Source organism: Bos grunniens, chromosome 22 (genome assembly GCF_055505025.1).
Source record: "Bos grunniens cultivar Pamir isolate PY7600 chromosome 22, Bosgru_T2T1.0, whole genome shotgun sequence".
Taxonomy (NCBI): domain Eukaryota; kingdom Metazoa; phylum Chordata; class Mammalia; order Artiodactyla; family Bovidae; genus Bos; species Bos grunniens.
The window spans coordinates 49292327-49308243 of NC_141186.1; the positions used below are offsets into that span (position 1 = coordinate 49292327).

Genomic DNA, 15917 nt, shown 5'->3' on the forward strand with positions numbered 1-15917 from the left:
AAATACAAAAATAGAGTAATATGATGCCAAAAGGCATCATATTCCTGGTAGGACTTCTGATGATGGTCATGGCTCAAGAGGAATGAGAAAATCATGCTTTAATAAACAAATATAAAATAGTCGCCAGGGGAGAAAACGTAGTTAATTGTTGGGCCTACTGTAAAAACCCCGGCTTACAGCCGTCATTACAGGTACAAACAGGTACATACAATAGGAGTTTTACCAGTCCCAGGAGTTTCCAACACATGGAAACCATCTCCCCACCAACCCCAACCAATACAACTGTAACAGACAATATCTCTATCAGGCCCAATACCTTGCTCGTGTTTAACTCTTTTTAAAAAAGTGACATAACTTTTCTGTTAATGATGGCTACTTTTTTTTTTTGGTGGCACCATATGTAGGAATCTTAGTTTCCTGACCAGGGATCGAACCCATGCCCCTTGCATTGGAAGCACACAGTCTTAACCACTGGACCTCCAGGGAAGTCCCAATCATGGCTACTTTTGTTACCCAGAAAAGTAGTCATCTTCCAATTCAAGCTGGTGGAATAGAAGGACATGCGCTCATCTCCTGTGAGAGGACCAAAATTGCAACTAGCTGTTGCAATTGACAGGAAGACACTGGAACTCACCAAAAAAAGATACCCCACATTCAAAGACAAAGAAGCCACCGCAAGATGGTAGGAGGGATGCAATCACGATAAAATTAAATGCCATATTCACCAGGTAGGTGACCCACTGATTGGAAAACAATAATACCAAAGAAGTTCTCACACTGTTGTGAAGGTTCTGAACCCCACATCAGGCGTCCTAGCCTGGGGATCTGACAAAGGGACTTGGAATCCCCAGGTAATCTGCCCTTGAGGATCAGCAGGATTTGATTATAGGACTTCCAGAGGACTGGGGGAAACAGACTCCAGTCTTGGAGGGCACAAACAAAATTTTGCACACACCAAGACCAGAGGAGAGGAGCAGTGACCCCACAGAAGACTGAACCAAAACTACCTGCCAGTGTTTGAGGGCCTCCTCTGGGTCGGCAGGGGCTCACCACAGGGTATGGGGGGCACTGGAAGGTCCCCCTTGGCATAAACCCTCTTGAGTTCACCATTAACCCTACCATAGAGCCACAGACCCCAGGGCTGGGTTGCCTCAGGGCAAACAGTGACCAGAGAGGGAATGCAACCCCACCCATCAGCAGATAAATGGATTAAAGCTTTACTGAGCAAGGCCCTGCTCACCAGAGCAAGACCCAGTTTTTCCCATCACCAGTCCCTCCCATCAAGAAGCTTACACAAGCCTATTAGCCTTATTCATCAGAGGGCAAACAGAAGATGCAAGAAGAAGCACAGACTCATAGCAGCTAAAACAAAATCCGTATTACAGAAAGTTAATCATGATGAAAAAGCAGAAAAGTATGTCCCAGACGAAGGGACAAGACAAAATTCAAGAAAAACAACTAAATGAAGTGGAGATAGGCAACATCCCAGAAAAAGAATTCAGAATAATGACAGTGAAGATGATCCAGGATCTCGGGAAAAGAATGGAGACAAAGATTGAGAAGATGCAAGAAAGGTTTACCAAAGACCTACAAGGACTAAAGAACAAACAAACAGAGATAAATAATACACTAGAAGGAATCAACAGCAAACTAACTGAAGCAGAAGAATGGATAAACAAGCTGGAGGACAGAATGTTGGAAATCACTGCCACAGAACAGAAAATAGAAAAAAGAATGAAAAGAAATGAAGACAGCCTAAGAGACCTATGAGACAACATTAAATACACTAACATTTGCATTATAGGGGTCCCAGAAGGAGAAGAGAGAGAGAAAGGACCTGAGAAAATATTTGAAGAGATAATATCTGAATATCTCTGGGCTTCCCTGGTGGCTCAGAGGTTAAAGCGTCTGCCTGCAATGTGGGAAACCTGGGTTCGATCCTTGGGTCGAGAAGATCCCCTGGAGAAGGAAATAGCAACCCACTCCAGTATTCTTGCCTGGAAAACCCCATGGACGGAGGAGCCTGGTGGGCTACAGTCCACGGGGTCACAAAGAGTCGGACACGACTGAGCGACTTCACTTTGACTATCTGAATAATTCCCTAACATGGGAAAGAAAATAATCAAGCAAGTCCAGGAAGCACAGAGTCCCAGGAAGGATAAACCCAAGGAGGAACACACTGAGACACAAAGTACTCAAACTGACAAAAATTAAAAACAGAGATAAAATATTAAAAGCAACAAGGGAAAAATGACAACATACAAGGGAACTCCCATCAGGCTATCAGCTGATTTCTCAACAGAAACTCTACAAGCCAGAAGGGAATGGCTTGATATATTTAAAGTGATGAAAGGGAAGAACCTACAACCAAGAATACTCTACCCAGAAAGACGCTCTTTCAGATTTGATGGAGAAATCAAAAGCTTTCCAGACAAGCAAAAGTTAAGAGAATTCAGCACCATCAAACCACCTTGACAACAAAAATGCTAAAGGAACTTCTCTAGGCAGGAAATACAAGGGAAGGAAAAGACTTACAGAAAATAAACCCAAAACAACTAAGAAAATAGTAATAGGATCATATGTATTGATAATTACCTTAAATGTAAATAGATTAAATGCACCAACCAAAAGACAGATACTGGCTGGATGAATGAAAACATGTGCATGGATGCACTTCCACTTACCACATCATTCTGCTTGACCCCCCCCCCAAATTGCATGTAATTATTTTATATTGTTATAAAATTTCATTATGGCTTGCAATTATCTTTTATTTTTTGTCTGGCTATTGATTGTGAAAACTGATAAATACCTTCTATTGTGACCGTGCAACTATTACTCACTTAATACCATTGTATCCTGATTGGTGGACAGAAAAATAACAGAACTCTATATCACCAAAACTGGGATCTAACAGAAAAACCTGTAATCACCGATATTAAAATCCAGATGCATATCAGAATTATCTTGAAATTTTTTTAAAAAATAAAATGCCTAGGTATCGCTTTTTTCCTCCAGAGCTCCGGAAGTGTTTCTAATGAGCAGTCATGTTTAAAAACAACTGGACTATGTGATGATCTCTTACTTTTATCTAGCTTGTATCACTTTTCTATTTCATATTCAGTGCTTCCATTTCATTTAGTTTATGTTTCCCAATTTCTCCATCTCTTTTTTTTTACATTCTTTCTCAAGCCTTTATCAAGTGTAGTAGAAAAGCTTTTGTATATATAAATATGTATAATACATATATTTCAGAAAACTTATCAATTTTTGCCTAACTAAAAAAATTATGATATTTTGATTCCACTTGTTTGACTTAGTATGCATAGAAGGCTAGATTTATAATTAATAAAGATTGCAACAAGCAACAAAGATTTACTGTATAGCATAGGGAACTACATGGACCCCTACGTGTCCATGGGGTCGCAAAGAGTTGGACACGACTGAGCAACTTCATTTTCACTTTCACAGGGAACTACAGTCAACATCTTGTAATAATCTATGATGAAAAAGAATTTCAAATATATGTGTATTTGCATAATTGAATCACCTTGCTGTGCACCTGAAACATGGTACGTCAACTATACTTCAACAAAATATCTATATCACACACACACAAACGGCAGGCATGCTTCCAGCACCACTACACTGCTACTGGTTCTCTCGGCTATGGAGAGCCTCTTCAGAACAATCCCTGGGCACCAGATGGTAACATAAGCACAGCATTTAGGAAGCCAGACCCAAACTGCATTCCCACAAATGCCTCCACTCTCTGTGTTTAGAATGAAGCCCTGACCGCAGGTGTATACAAGATAGGGATGGAACGGACTAAGCCTGGGGCTGGAAAGTGTCAGGCTCTATGGAAGCCGTGGGTTAAAACCTTCTCACTACATCATCTCATCTAAGCCAAGGGCATGGAATACTCCCAGATGTAACTATCTGGAATATACGAATGAGCCCTTGTCTCTGCACTGCGTTCATAACTTTTCCCTTCCATGGATCTAGATGGCTGCTTCCTGGCTAAATTCTTCTATCCCCATTTTTTTTTTCTTGGCATGCGACATGTGACACAACCGAGCATGCAAGTGTGTGGAATCTTAGTTCCCCGATCAGGGATCAAATCTACGCCTCCTGCTCTAAGTGCAGCGTCTTAACCATCGACTACCAGGGAAGTCCCTATTCTCAGATCTCTGATTGCACCTTCAGGATATGTCTGGAGAGCAGCACTCCCCAGAGTAAGCGCCCTAAGACAAGGTACTCCAGGGTAATCCCGCCCCTATATATGCTTATCCTTATAAAACGTGTGCACAGGGGAGCCTGTACATTAGGACATTTGGTTCTATTCACAGTCACAATACAGAAAAATATTTAATATCATCCCAGGAGGGTTATTGAATTAATACTGGCAGGGGCAGGACTGGCAGGTGGATTAGCAGCTGCTTGAGAGGCTGCGCCTACCATGAGGTAACCCTAGAAATCCTAACCTGCACTTTAGGCAACCCAGCCCAGACCACTGGCAATGCCCTAAGGAGACTTTCAACTTCTTTCAACTCACTGGCCAACGTTGTTGTGGACAATAGATTAGCCTTGGATCACTTGCTGGCCAAGCAGGGTGGCGTCTGTGTGGTCATAAACGAAACCTACTGCACCTATATCAACAATTCAGGCCAGACTGAGATGGACATCACAAAGATTTATGAGAGACTTCCCTGGTCGTCCAGTGGCTAAGACTTCAAGCTCCCAATGCAGGGGGCCTGGGTTTCATCCCTGGTCAGGGAACTAGATCCCACATGTCGCAACTAAGATCCTGTGTACCACAACTAAGACCCAGTGCAGCCAAACATTTTTTTAAAGGACTTATAACAAGTATCATGGTTACACCGCTACAACCAGGGAGTAGACCGTAATGCCATCTGGTCCACCATCAAGAGCACCCTCCCTAGGCTTACTTGGTTCCTTATGTGGACCCCAAGTAAAGATCATACTCCTCCTCCTCCTCTTTGGACCCTGCCTCTTTAACCTCCTGGGAAAGTTCATGTCTTCCAGGTTACAACAGTTCCACATCAAAATGATGGTTAGCAGAGGATTCCAGCTCATACCACCCTCTGATTTAAAATAAGAAGCTATCCTGCCCTTGGGACCCCTATACCAGACATCCAGAAACTTTTACTACCTGACAGACAGGGTCAATGCCCCTACTCAACCCTGAAATAGCTACAGAAAACAGATTATTGTCCTTCTACTTCCCGTAAGAATATGGGAGTAAGAGACTTCCTTGGTGGTCCAGTGGCTAAGACTCCCTGCTTCCAAGGCAGGGGGCCCGGGTTCAATCCCTGGTCAGGGAACTAGATCCCACATGCCACAACTAAAATCTGGTGCAGCCAAACAAATAAGTAAATATTAAGAACACAGGAGGGAGGGAGGTTCAAAACGGAGGGGACTTACGTATACCTATGGTTGGTTCATGTTGATGTTTGGCAGAAACCAAATAAATTCTGCAAAGCAATTATCCTTCAATGAAAACAAATTTGAAATTGAAAAAAAAAAGAATATAGGAGAAAATCTCTGATGGGGAATGACAGGAGGGAAAGGGCAGCACACAACCACGAGATATTGAAGGGGCGCAGCTGTTGGTTGGGATGCGATTAAGATCAAATGGAACCGGCTGAAATCAAGCAGTCTTCCAGAATGGCCTGGTCATTGGCCTTCAGCTCATTATACTTTCATGGTAATACTCAAAATCACTCCCCCTTATGCCATGATAGTTCCCAGATGGTTGTAAAAGGCCAAAAAGCAGGCAGTGGCCCAATTCCTGGAAAAATCCCCCCTTCTCCGAAACAACAAGAATATTCCTCCCACTTGTTAATACATGAAATTACTTGGCCCATAAACATCCACGACCCCCATCCCCCAGGGCTGCTCTCGCTTTCCGAGGGTCAGCATTCTGACTATGGAGTAAGTGCATTGCGCTAAATAAACTTACCTCCGCTTTTCTCTGGCTCCATCCTGAATTCTCTCCTGCGAAGAAGCAAGGACCCTCACTTGGCGGTGGTCTGTTCTAAGGACTCCTGCGGGTCCCGGGACGTGACACTTTCCTCTCCTGCAACAGTGAGAGGCCTCTGCCCTCCCCGTGGAGTCTGACCGGGGCTGGGCGGGGATGGGCTCTTTACGCAGCGCTGGGTTACCACTCTCTGCTAAACTCCAAGGGTCTCTAGGAAGGCATGAGGCTGAGGCCCTCTCTAGAACAGGCTAGCGGGCACGTGGACAACACAGCCCACCGGGGACCCAAATAGGGTCCCCCTCAGAGTCCCCAGCCTCAACACAGCATTAGCGGGGGGACGCCTGGATACACCTGTCTAGGCCCTGGGAAGGTCAGGGCTGCACAGGCCCTCAGGGGCCATTTGTCCCTCCCCCGCCACCAGGCCCTGAGGCCTGCAAACCTTCCAACAGGAGGTAAGTGGAACTTCTGGCCTGTGTGCTCTGTGTGAGTCCAAAAGCCAGAAACACAAGCTGCTGGGCAACGAGTACAGCGTGTTGATTCGGTCATGGATCCATCCGCTCCGTGGGCTGCACCGGGCGGTTTACTTGCCTCCCGGGAGCTCACAGGCCAGCCCAGAGAAGGAAGAGGAAACTCCCCGTGCGGGCTCTGTTCTAGACACACGTCCTCTCATTTCAGCCTCCCAGGAAGGGATTCCACCCCACACCCCCCATCTTGTGGGACACGAAGCAGAGACTTGCAGGTAAGTCTTACCGGTAAGGGGTTTCCTGCCTCCAGCCCTTCTGCTCCTGTCACTGGGGGGGTGTCCTCTTTGGTCCCATGGCTGGCCACCATCTGGAGTCCCACCAGGCCCCTGTATGCCTGGAGGTGGAATTCTGGGCATGGGAACAAAGTCTAGACCCGCTGAAGAATGGGGATCAGGGAGAGCTGACGAGGGCTGGAAGTGAGGTGACCAGCTTCGGTCAGAGGAGAGGGACAGAGGGGTAACGCCACCTGGGAAGAACAAGGGGCAGGACGTGCAGTGGGTTAGGCTCAGGCTCTGGGGACAGCTGCTGAGAGAGGGCAATGGCTGGGCTCCTGGCGTGTTCGCAGTGGGCTCTCTGTGGGGGTGGGTGAGGTCCTGCCTTGTCAAGCTGAGATGCACACAACAGTTCAGAGCAGGGTGGACGGGTGGACATGCAGGGGGGATGTGTGGTGCCTCCTCTGGCCAGTGCAGGGCTCAGGTGGCCCCAATCCTGGGCCAGTGTCTGGCAGCTTCTTGCTCTGCTCAGAGAGACAGCAGGCGGCCTCAGAGAGGTGACAGGTTCAAATCCTGACACCAGCATCCCACATCTGTGTGGCCTCGGGCGGGTGTTCACGTGGACAGCAAGAGTACTCGGCGCCAGGGTGACTGCACGCCACAGACACGGACGAGAAAGGCCCATGTGGATACCCTACAGTGGTTGGTAGTTGTCTTCCTGGTACCTGCTGGGCATGCCCAGGCCTGCATCTTCCCCTCCCCTTGCCATCACCTTGCCCCAGATGACAGATGGGGAAATAGCCTGGCCCAAGACCACAGGAAGTCTGCACCAGAAGCTATCTAGCTTCCTGCCCCTCGGTGTCCTGGGCCCACAGGGAACACCAGGTAGGCACTGGGCTCAGGGCATAGAGGAAGATCAGACCTGCCCCCAGGGAGGCCTGCCTGTGAGTGTTCAGCCCTGTCCCCGCTTCACCCCATCCTCATTTCAGCCCTCCATCCTCACACCCTCCCTGTCCTCGGGCACAACACCCACTCTGGGCACTGCCACCGTCTTGGAAGCCTTCATCCACCCCCAAGTCCCCTGAGCCCAGGGCTGCTGCAGGGAGGCATGGGCGGGGGCGTGAAGGCCAGTGGCTCCTTTATTCCATCCAGCTCAACTGCAGCCGGACCAGGCTGGGAGTACAGCTCGAGGGAGGCTGTAACCACCATGGGTCAGCCTGACCTCAGACAGATACCCAGAGGCAGCGTGGGTCTCCGGGGCAGGAGGAAGGGCACGTGTCGCCAATGTGTCTGCTGCCACTGAGGGCAGGACCCCTCAGAACCCCAAAGACGTGAGAGGAACGTGAAGCAAGTGACAGAGAGGCAGAGAGGCAGAGAGGAAGAGAGGGAGGTGTCGGGATGCTGAGCAGGGTCTAAGCCAAGACTCCCGGCCGCCTTATGTCTGGACCAGGCCTGGAGCCCCAGGTGGGACTCTGTGCCCAAGACCCAGGCCCAGCCTACCTCCAGTCGTTGTCCCCAGCCAGGTGAGCAGAGAGGCCCAGGTGGAGAGAAAAAGAAAGAGAGAGGGCAAGAGTGCCCTGGCAGATTGCCGTGATCCGGTCTGTGTGGGTGCTCGATGCTAAGGTAGGGGAGGTATGGTCCTTGGGCTCTGCATGGGTGCCCCCCAGCATGTGTGTACTGGGGTGCCTCATCTGCCCCCGCGTCACCCCAGGTTTTAGATCTGTGACACATGTGTTACACAAATGGGATCCATCTGTACCAGCAGCAACAACCTCCCTGCAACCACAGGCTTGATCCACTTTCCATGCCAGCTTCCACATCCACCTCGTTGGGGTCCTGCACATGGACTCGACTGTGGGTGTTTCAGGTCACCCAGTGCCCCCCTCCCCATTAAGGATTCTTGCTAGGAGGACGCCCATGAGCAGAGGGACATACCTGGGGAGTGCATTGAGGCCCCTCTGGGAGCGCCGTGCACGTCTGCCGCTAGGATCATGGATGTGGCTCTGGGCCTTGGCTCCTCACCTGGAAAACAAGGAACAACACTGTGCACACCTCACGGGGTCAGGAGAATAAAAGGCCATGGGAGACTGCCCATAAGGCCAAGCTCAGCGTTGGCCGGGGCACAGCAAGAGCCGTGTTTCTTGGGTTTCTTTTTGGGTTGCTAAAATTGTCATGTGCCTGTTCTGTCCCCCCAGGGGCTAGGCCAGCTCAGTGTGGGGTCTCACTGCTGGCAATGTGCGCCCCCCCCCCGCCCCCCGCCACAAACCACCAAGGAGGGGACTTCCTAGGATGGGGGTTTTTCTGGGGGAGGCAGCCAGGTGCCTGTCTCCTGAGGACTGGAGGTCTGTGTGCATCTCCCCCTGGGTTGATGTGAGGTGACCCAGTGTCCAAGGGTAAAAACCTTCCACACCTGAGTCCCAACAGCCCCAAGCAAACCCAGGTCAGGCCCCTCTGGGTGTGGGGGCCCCCAGGGGGCTGTGGTGGTGGGGCCGACACAGCTGTGCCTGTCTGTCCGCCTGTCCCTCCACAACAAAGCCCCCAGGGGCTCCTTTCTGCACCAGTGTTCATGCCCACTGGCTCCTCCCCCTGGCCCTGGAGCCCTTCTCTGCACAATCCAGACCCCTCTCCCTGCTAAAGAGTACCCAGAACCCCCGAAGCTGGTCATGGGCAAAATAGGCTCTCAAAAGCACTGCCAGGCCCCTAGGCCTGCCAGATGAATTCCAAGGCTCCCAGGTTGCCCCCCTCTCCCCCTGCTACCTTTCATTCGCAGAAAGTATTCTGCAAATACTTTCCAGAAAAGCCTCTGGCTGGTTCTGGGTCAAATTTACTGCCCTGGACATTAGGGCAGAGAGAGGAGATCCAAGGTTCATCTCCCAGACCAGCCCCTGGTCCCAGCAACAGCCCAGGAGAGGGGTCTCCTCACTCCTTCATCCTCCCCCTCCTCCCTCTACAGTCCAAGAATTGGGTTCTTCTCTACACTCCCAAAGGCGATACTGTCTTTTAGGATGGAATCACCATGAAGAGCCAGTAAGCAGTGTGCAGAGGTGTCCCTGGTAGGGAGACACCGACACCAATGTTCCCAGGCCCAAGAGAAGGCCTAACCACCTCCAGGGACTCACAGCGGGGAAATGTCATTATTTCTGCTCATCAGTTTGCTCGTTTTAGACTTAATAATTTGTTCAGAAATGTATATTGAGCCCCACTGAGCGCCACTACCTGCAATGTGGGAGACCCAGGTTCGATCCCTGGGTCGGGAAGATCCCCTGGAGAAGAAAATGGCAACCCACTGCAGTATTCTTGCCTGGAGAATCCCATGGACAGAGGAGCCTGCCAGGCTGCAGTCCATGGGGTCGCAAAGAGTTCCACATGACTGAGTGACTAACACACACAAGCGCCGAGGTAGGGTAAGCAGAGCAGCCTGGGGGTTTCTGACAGTTTGGGGATACCAGCTTTTAGCTGGCCAGAGGGACCCAGAGCTTTCTTCCACCCAGTGGGTTTGTTCTGGTCTCTGCCAGGCACCCAAAGCCCCTCTGGGCAGACAGTGCTCTGGACACAGTTCTGAGAACCCTGCATTCCAACCCTCCCTGGGCCACTTCCTAGCGGTTCTGCCTTTGGGCCGGTGCCCTCTCCTCTCTGGGCACTGCCTCCCTCTGGAAGAGGAGGACAAGGTAATGCCTGGCCCCCGAGGTAGAGGACAGGACAGAGCCCATGCAGGCAGCATCTGGGACATGGCGAGTGCCCAGTGACCCAGCACCCCATGGATTTCCGCTCCCACCCTGTGCAGGAAGCTGAAGGCAGGCTCAGCACCCCGTGCTTGCTCCCCTTGACGAGACCAGCCCAAAGTCCACTCCTCCAGGCCTTGATTTCCCCAGCTGTGAAGGGGCAAGACAGAATTACAGGGGCCCTGCCATGGCACAGAATGTGAACAGGAAATGCCCATTTCACCCCATGCCCAACGAAGCCCAGCTCCTTGCCCCCGGAGGGCATCAGGTTTTCCCATGAGGTAAGATATCCAGATGCCTGCCTGCCCAGCAGGCACAAGGGCAGGGTCTGGGTGGCAGAGGGAGGGGTGGGGACAGAGCCCTTCCGCACCCTCTGCCCTCTGAGTGACCCTAGATTATCTACTCCAGACAGCTCCTTCCGCCAGCTCTGCCCTCTGGCTACTGCTTATCTCCCTGATAAATGGCCCCACTGTCCTGCCAGAGGAAGAGCTGTCTGTGTCCTTCAGAGTCCTCCCGGCTCCGGCAGGGCCCCATCGGTGAGGACCTGGGCCTCGGCACGTCGGCATGGTGGCCAGAGAGAGATCCCAGGCCACTGACCCAAGTCCTGCCAGTTGGGTTGGGGGCTCCAGCCCCAGGGAAGTGGCTGTCTCGCTGCCAGCTATCTTTCTGGGGGGACTCTGGTTTGAAGCATGAGAAAGGCCAGGTTTTGGTGAGTTTGAGTGGGCAAGGCCCTGATCTCACAGGCACTCACCATCCTCTCCCAGGGCCCCCAGCCCCTGCATGCCCCCCACCTGACACGCACGTAGCAGCGGGACACCCCAGCCGTGACCTGGCAGCAGAGACGGGCAGCTTTGATCTGCATGTGACCCTAATGTGACCGTCGGCAGACGCTGGCTGGGGGCTGGATCCCGCGTACAGGCCGTGAAGGGGGGCAGACATGAGCAGGGACATGTCTGCCGGGTCCTGTGGCACCTCCCAGCTAGAACAGCTGCCTGAACACTGGTTCTGGGGAGGGGCGGGGGTGACTGGCCCAGGCCCCCAGCAGAATGACCAGAGTCTCCAGGGCCCTGCAGGACAGGGTCAGGGTGCGCCCCTTTGCTGACAGAGATGGGCTCAGACAGCACACATGGAGGACATGTCTTCCCTTCCCTTTGGTCCACGGCTGAACGTGGGTCCATTGATCCCGCGTTTCCTCTGGCTTCAGCCTGACGCCGATACAAGCAAAGGCAGGCTGTCTGTCCACGGCCAGATCCGCAGTGTTCAGCCAACCCTTGGCACGTAGCTGGCTCTGAAGAAATGTCTGTTGATGAATGAATCTTGGCTCCACACACATCTTTGATACTCTAGGTTCTGGCATCCAAACATAATGTTTCATTGAAAAAATTTCTTCACTTATTTGGTGCTGAGGTGGCTCCCAACACACAGCCAGGGTCACTGCTGTTGCTGTTCACGTCAGAGCCACCCTGAACCGGCTGCTGCCAGTGACTTTGGGGACGAGGCGTGGGGGTGGTTACCTTTTAGGGTCCAGGGTAATCTTTGCAACATCCTCAGCTTGTGGGTATGAGAATGTATTTCAATCTTACTAGCTGACGTCTGTGCCTGAACTTAAATTTCTATTAATGGAAACACTGTGGTTTTTACATTTACTCATTATTCAACATACATTGACTAAGCACATGCTCTGGGCTCATGTGGGGTGAGACCGTGGGATCCAGTGGTGGCCATGAGAAACCCGGCCACTCTGGGTCCTGGGGGCCGCCGTCAGTGGGACTAGCCCACGATTAATTACAGGGTCCATGAGTGTTCTGAGGAGCAGTGTAGGGGGCTACAGGGACAGGCGCCAGGGGGCCTTGATCTGGAGGCTGGGAAAGCTACCCAGAGAGGAAGCTGGGAAGCCAACTCTGAAGAGTGAGTAGGCATCAGCAAGTGAAAAGGAAGGGGACGTTTTCCAGACAGAACAACCTGGGCAAAGGCCAGATGGCCAGAGAGGCCATTAAACCCTGAGTGCTCACTGCAGCCGAGTTCCCGGGGAGGCTGGACCAGAGTACACAGGCCGTCTGGGGGCCAGCAAAGGGGAGGCACGGCAGGTCAAGCAGAACGAGCAGGAGGCCAGACGTGACTTTGAGAGATCCCTTTCTGCTGCTGGAAGTCGGTAAGGTAGGATTTCACAAACCCGAAGTTTGGAGCCAATCTCGCTATGGCCAGGGAGGCAGGTTTTTTTATTGCTCTCTGTCATCTCCTCCCGCTTGTCCAGACCACTGGACACTCCAGACCACTCTCAGAGGCAGGAGCCGGTCGGTATCCAATTCATTTCTGAGGGCCCAGCAGCCATCATAGGGTCAGATATATGGCAGCGGGTAAACAGAAGCCTCCTGAGTGAGGGCATGCACCAACCTGGCGCCCCACCCGTCTGCCCAGCACAGCCCGTGGAACTGCCCGCCAGGCCCTGACTCTACCCACTGGCTCGTGTCCTCGGCCAAGCAGGGCCGGGCCCTGCAGGACGTGCTGGACAGCAGGTCACACATCCAGGAAGCGGGCTCCGTGCCTTTCCTCACGCTCCCATGCTGGCCGCCAGCCGGGGAAGCTCCAGCCCGGAAGCCCTCCCAGCATCAGGCTCAGGACTGCAGGCACCACACTGGGGCCAGATCAGGCCCAGCCTGGGCAGGCTGCAGAGGCCCAGGGTCCTGCCTGCCAAGACCACCCGGGGCCCCAGCGTCACCTCTCATAGCCAAGGTGGAGACAAGAGGTCCCGGGTGGGGTAGAGGTCAAAATGCAGGGAACTTTGGGCAGGACTGGAAGGCAGCAGCACAGCCCACTCAGGGAGAACTGCCCACCAGGTAACAGTGGGCCAGTTCAGCACAAGTGGACCAGAAGCAGTGAGCTCTCTGTTCCAGGAGGTGTGCAAGCAAGATCAGAAGCTGGAGGAGCCCCCAGGTCCTCTCTCCACCCTGCTGAAAGAACCCCTCACCAAGCATCCTCTCTCCAAAGAGCCCCAAAAGCCACCCCTCCTGCTCCCAGGGGACCACCACAGTGGCTGTGTGGCCTTGGCAACCCCTCCCCCAACCTGACTTGCCTCCTCTATGACACAGGCGTGGGCGAGCTCAGGAGGTGTTTTCCTTCCATTCTCTGCTCTCAGCACCACACAAGGATTAGCATTTATGCTCGACATCCATAAAACAAAAACATGAAAAGTTCCAAACCAATTAGTGAAAGCACAGGAAGGCACCTTAATTTCAGGACACAAAGAAATACCATCAGGCTCCCATGTTTTCCTTGTGGTAAAACTGATTGCTTCTTCAAAGGCCCTGGGCTGTCTGGAAGAGGGGGGAGGCCAATGTGGGAGGTCCCAGGACCCCCTCCTCTGCCCCCATACCCCTTTATACCTATACCGGAGCCCCCAGGGTGGGGCTGTGGGTCCAGCTCTGCTTCTGCCCGCTTGTGCGCACACACACACACACACACACACACATACACACACACACACAATCCTCTTCTACTCCCGGGATCACAGGCCTCCTCTCCCCTTGTACTTCTGATGAAATCCAATCCCTGAGCATGACTGACAAGGCCCCTGGATCTGAACAAACCGGTGCCTCCACCCACTTCTTCACATCCCTCCCTCACTCTCTGCTCCTGGCCTTTGCACTTGATGTTCTTTCCTCCCGGAACTCTTTTCCCCTGGCTAAAGATATATGCATCCTTTGGGACTCAGCTTATATACCCCTTCCTCCAGGAAGTTCTCCCTGACCGCATCAAGCGTTACCAGGGCCACTTGGGAACAGCCCCTGCCACAGGCCTGCTTATTCTGACATGTTCTTCCTGGTCACATGTCTGTCACTTCCGTTGCCACTCAGTGTCTCAGAACTCAGCACAAGGCCTGGCATAAAGAAAGTGTCCAGAAAGTGTTTGATGAATGAATGTCTGATCCCCCAAGTGCCCTCAGAATAACAAACTGGCCTTGACTAGATGTTCTGGTTCTCAGCTTGTTGTCAAACCCCAGAAGGACACAGCCTTGCCCTGAGCCTTGATGTAGGTCTGAGACTGGGGCTTCCTGCACCCTGGGATGGGAGGGTGTGTGCACCCAGAATTCTTTCCTAACGTGGTCCTGTTATTTAGGGATGGGCCAACCGAGGGCCCTCTGAGCAGGAAACAGGAAGGAGAGCTGGCCCTCTGTTCTCCTACCCAATCCCCAATTTGGAGGACATGCAGCCTGTAATTTGGAAGGCTAATTCGGTCCAGGGTTGGAAGGGAGCGCTCTGTGTGCTCAATGATGCCACGCCCTCCCAGAGGAGGAAGCGTCCTCTCCTCTGCTCTCAGGCACAGGCCACGCTGCTCCAGTGGACCCCAAGGCCTGGGCGGAGCCCCCAGAGCACTGGGTAGACAGCCCTCAGCCAGAGGGGAAGGCGAGAGGGAGAACCCTGGGGTCCAGTCTCCTTGGCCACTGACTGCCCAGACAGGGGTTACCTTTGTCAGCGGGCCTCAGACATCAAAAAGAACTAGTGGAGGGTCAGCAAGGACCAGGGTCCGAGAGTGCCCCAGACGGCCACTCCAGAGAAACAGCAGGGAGACGGGGACTGTGAGGACCTGGCTCAGAAGCCACACTCCGCAGCGACTCCTCACTCCTGCTGCTGTCTGAGCCGGCACAGAGTCACTCAACATCCCTCCAGCGTGCTGGGCCAGCATGTCGTTTCCAGCCGCGGGACACTGTTCACCTCCTCCCCTGGGAAGCCGTCTCTGACCACCAGGCTGGATCAAGAGCCGCTTCTGGACTCCCACTGTGCTTCCCACTTCATGGCACTGGGTGTTCTGCCTTAGAGGCACTTCCCCCATCAGAATATGGGCTCAGTTAGAAAGGGCTCAGAATATGGGCCTGGTTGTGGTCACCTTGGTGGCCCAGAGCACTGCCCAGGGTCTGGTTGGCAGAGAGACTGCTCCACTGACTGCCGTGTGGCCTTGGGCTAGGAGCGGCACTACTCTGGGCCTCGGTTTGCCTGTCTGTAGACCACACACACAGCAGGATTTTAGTACTCAATGAACACGTGAGTGAATGAATGAGAAGCTGGTCTAGATGGAAATCAAACCCTCAACGGTTTCTCTCCTCACTCAGGCCGCAAGGCTGTCTGCCCAGGTACATGCCAGCAGGGACTGGCATTGGCCTTGGGATGATGTGGACAGAAGGCCCGGGGGATGGTCACGGCCAGCAGGACCTGCAGGGGAGCTGACAAACTGGAACCCTGATGGTAATGGGGGACAGAGCCTTAGGGGCAGGGTATTAAGACTTCCGGGTGACAGGTGAAGTACCCATCCCTGAACACACCTGGTGTTTGAGGACCCCAGCCTGCCTGGGGGCAGCACCCTGGCCCCAACTCACCCACACCCCAGCAGCTTCTCCCAAAAGTTCTGCTCAGCTCTAACCGTCTGTCACCGGGGCTGGTGATTCACACGCTCCGCTCCTCTT

General features: G+C 52.7%; 1 long non-coding RNA gene across 1 annotated transcript in view; it reads right to left on the reverse strand.

Annotated features, from left to right (window-relative positions):
• Nucleotides 1-15917, reverse strand: part of LOC147348432 (uncharacterized) — a 107820-nt gene that overhangs the window by 70679 nt on the left and 21224 nt on the right. The window contains exons 4-6 of the long non-coding RNA XR_015151582.1: nt 8673-8759; nt 6752-6991; nt 5984-6018 (exon numbers count right to left, since the gene is read on the reverse strand). This is a non-coding gene — a long non-coding RNA (uncharacterized LOC147348432). The remainder of the gene's footprint in view (nt 1-5983; nt 6019-6751; nt 6992-8672; nt 8760-15917) is intronic.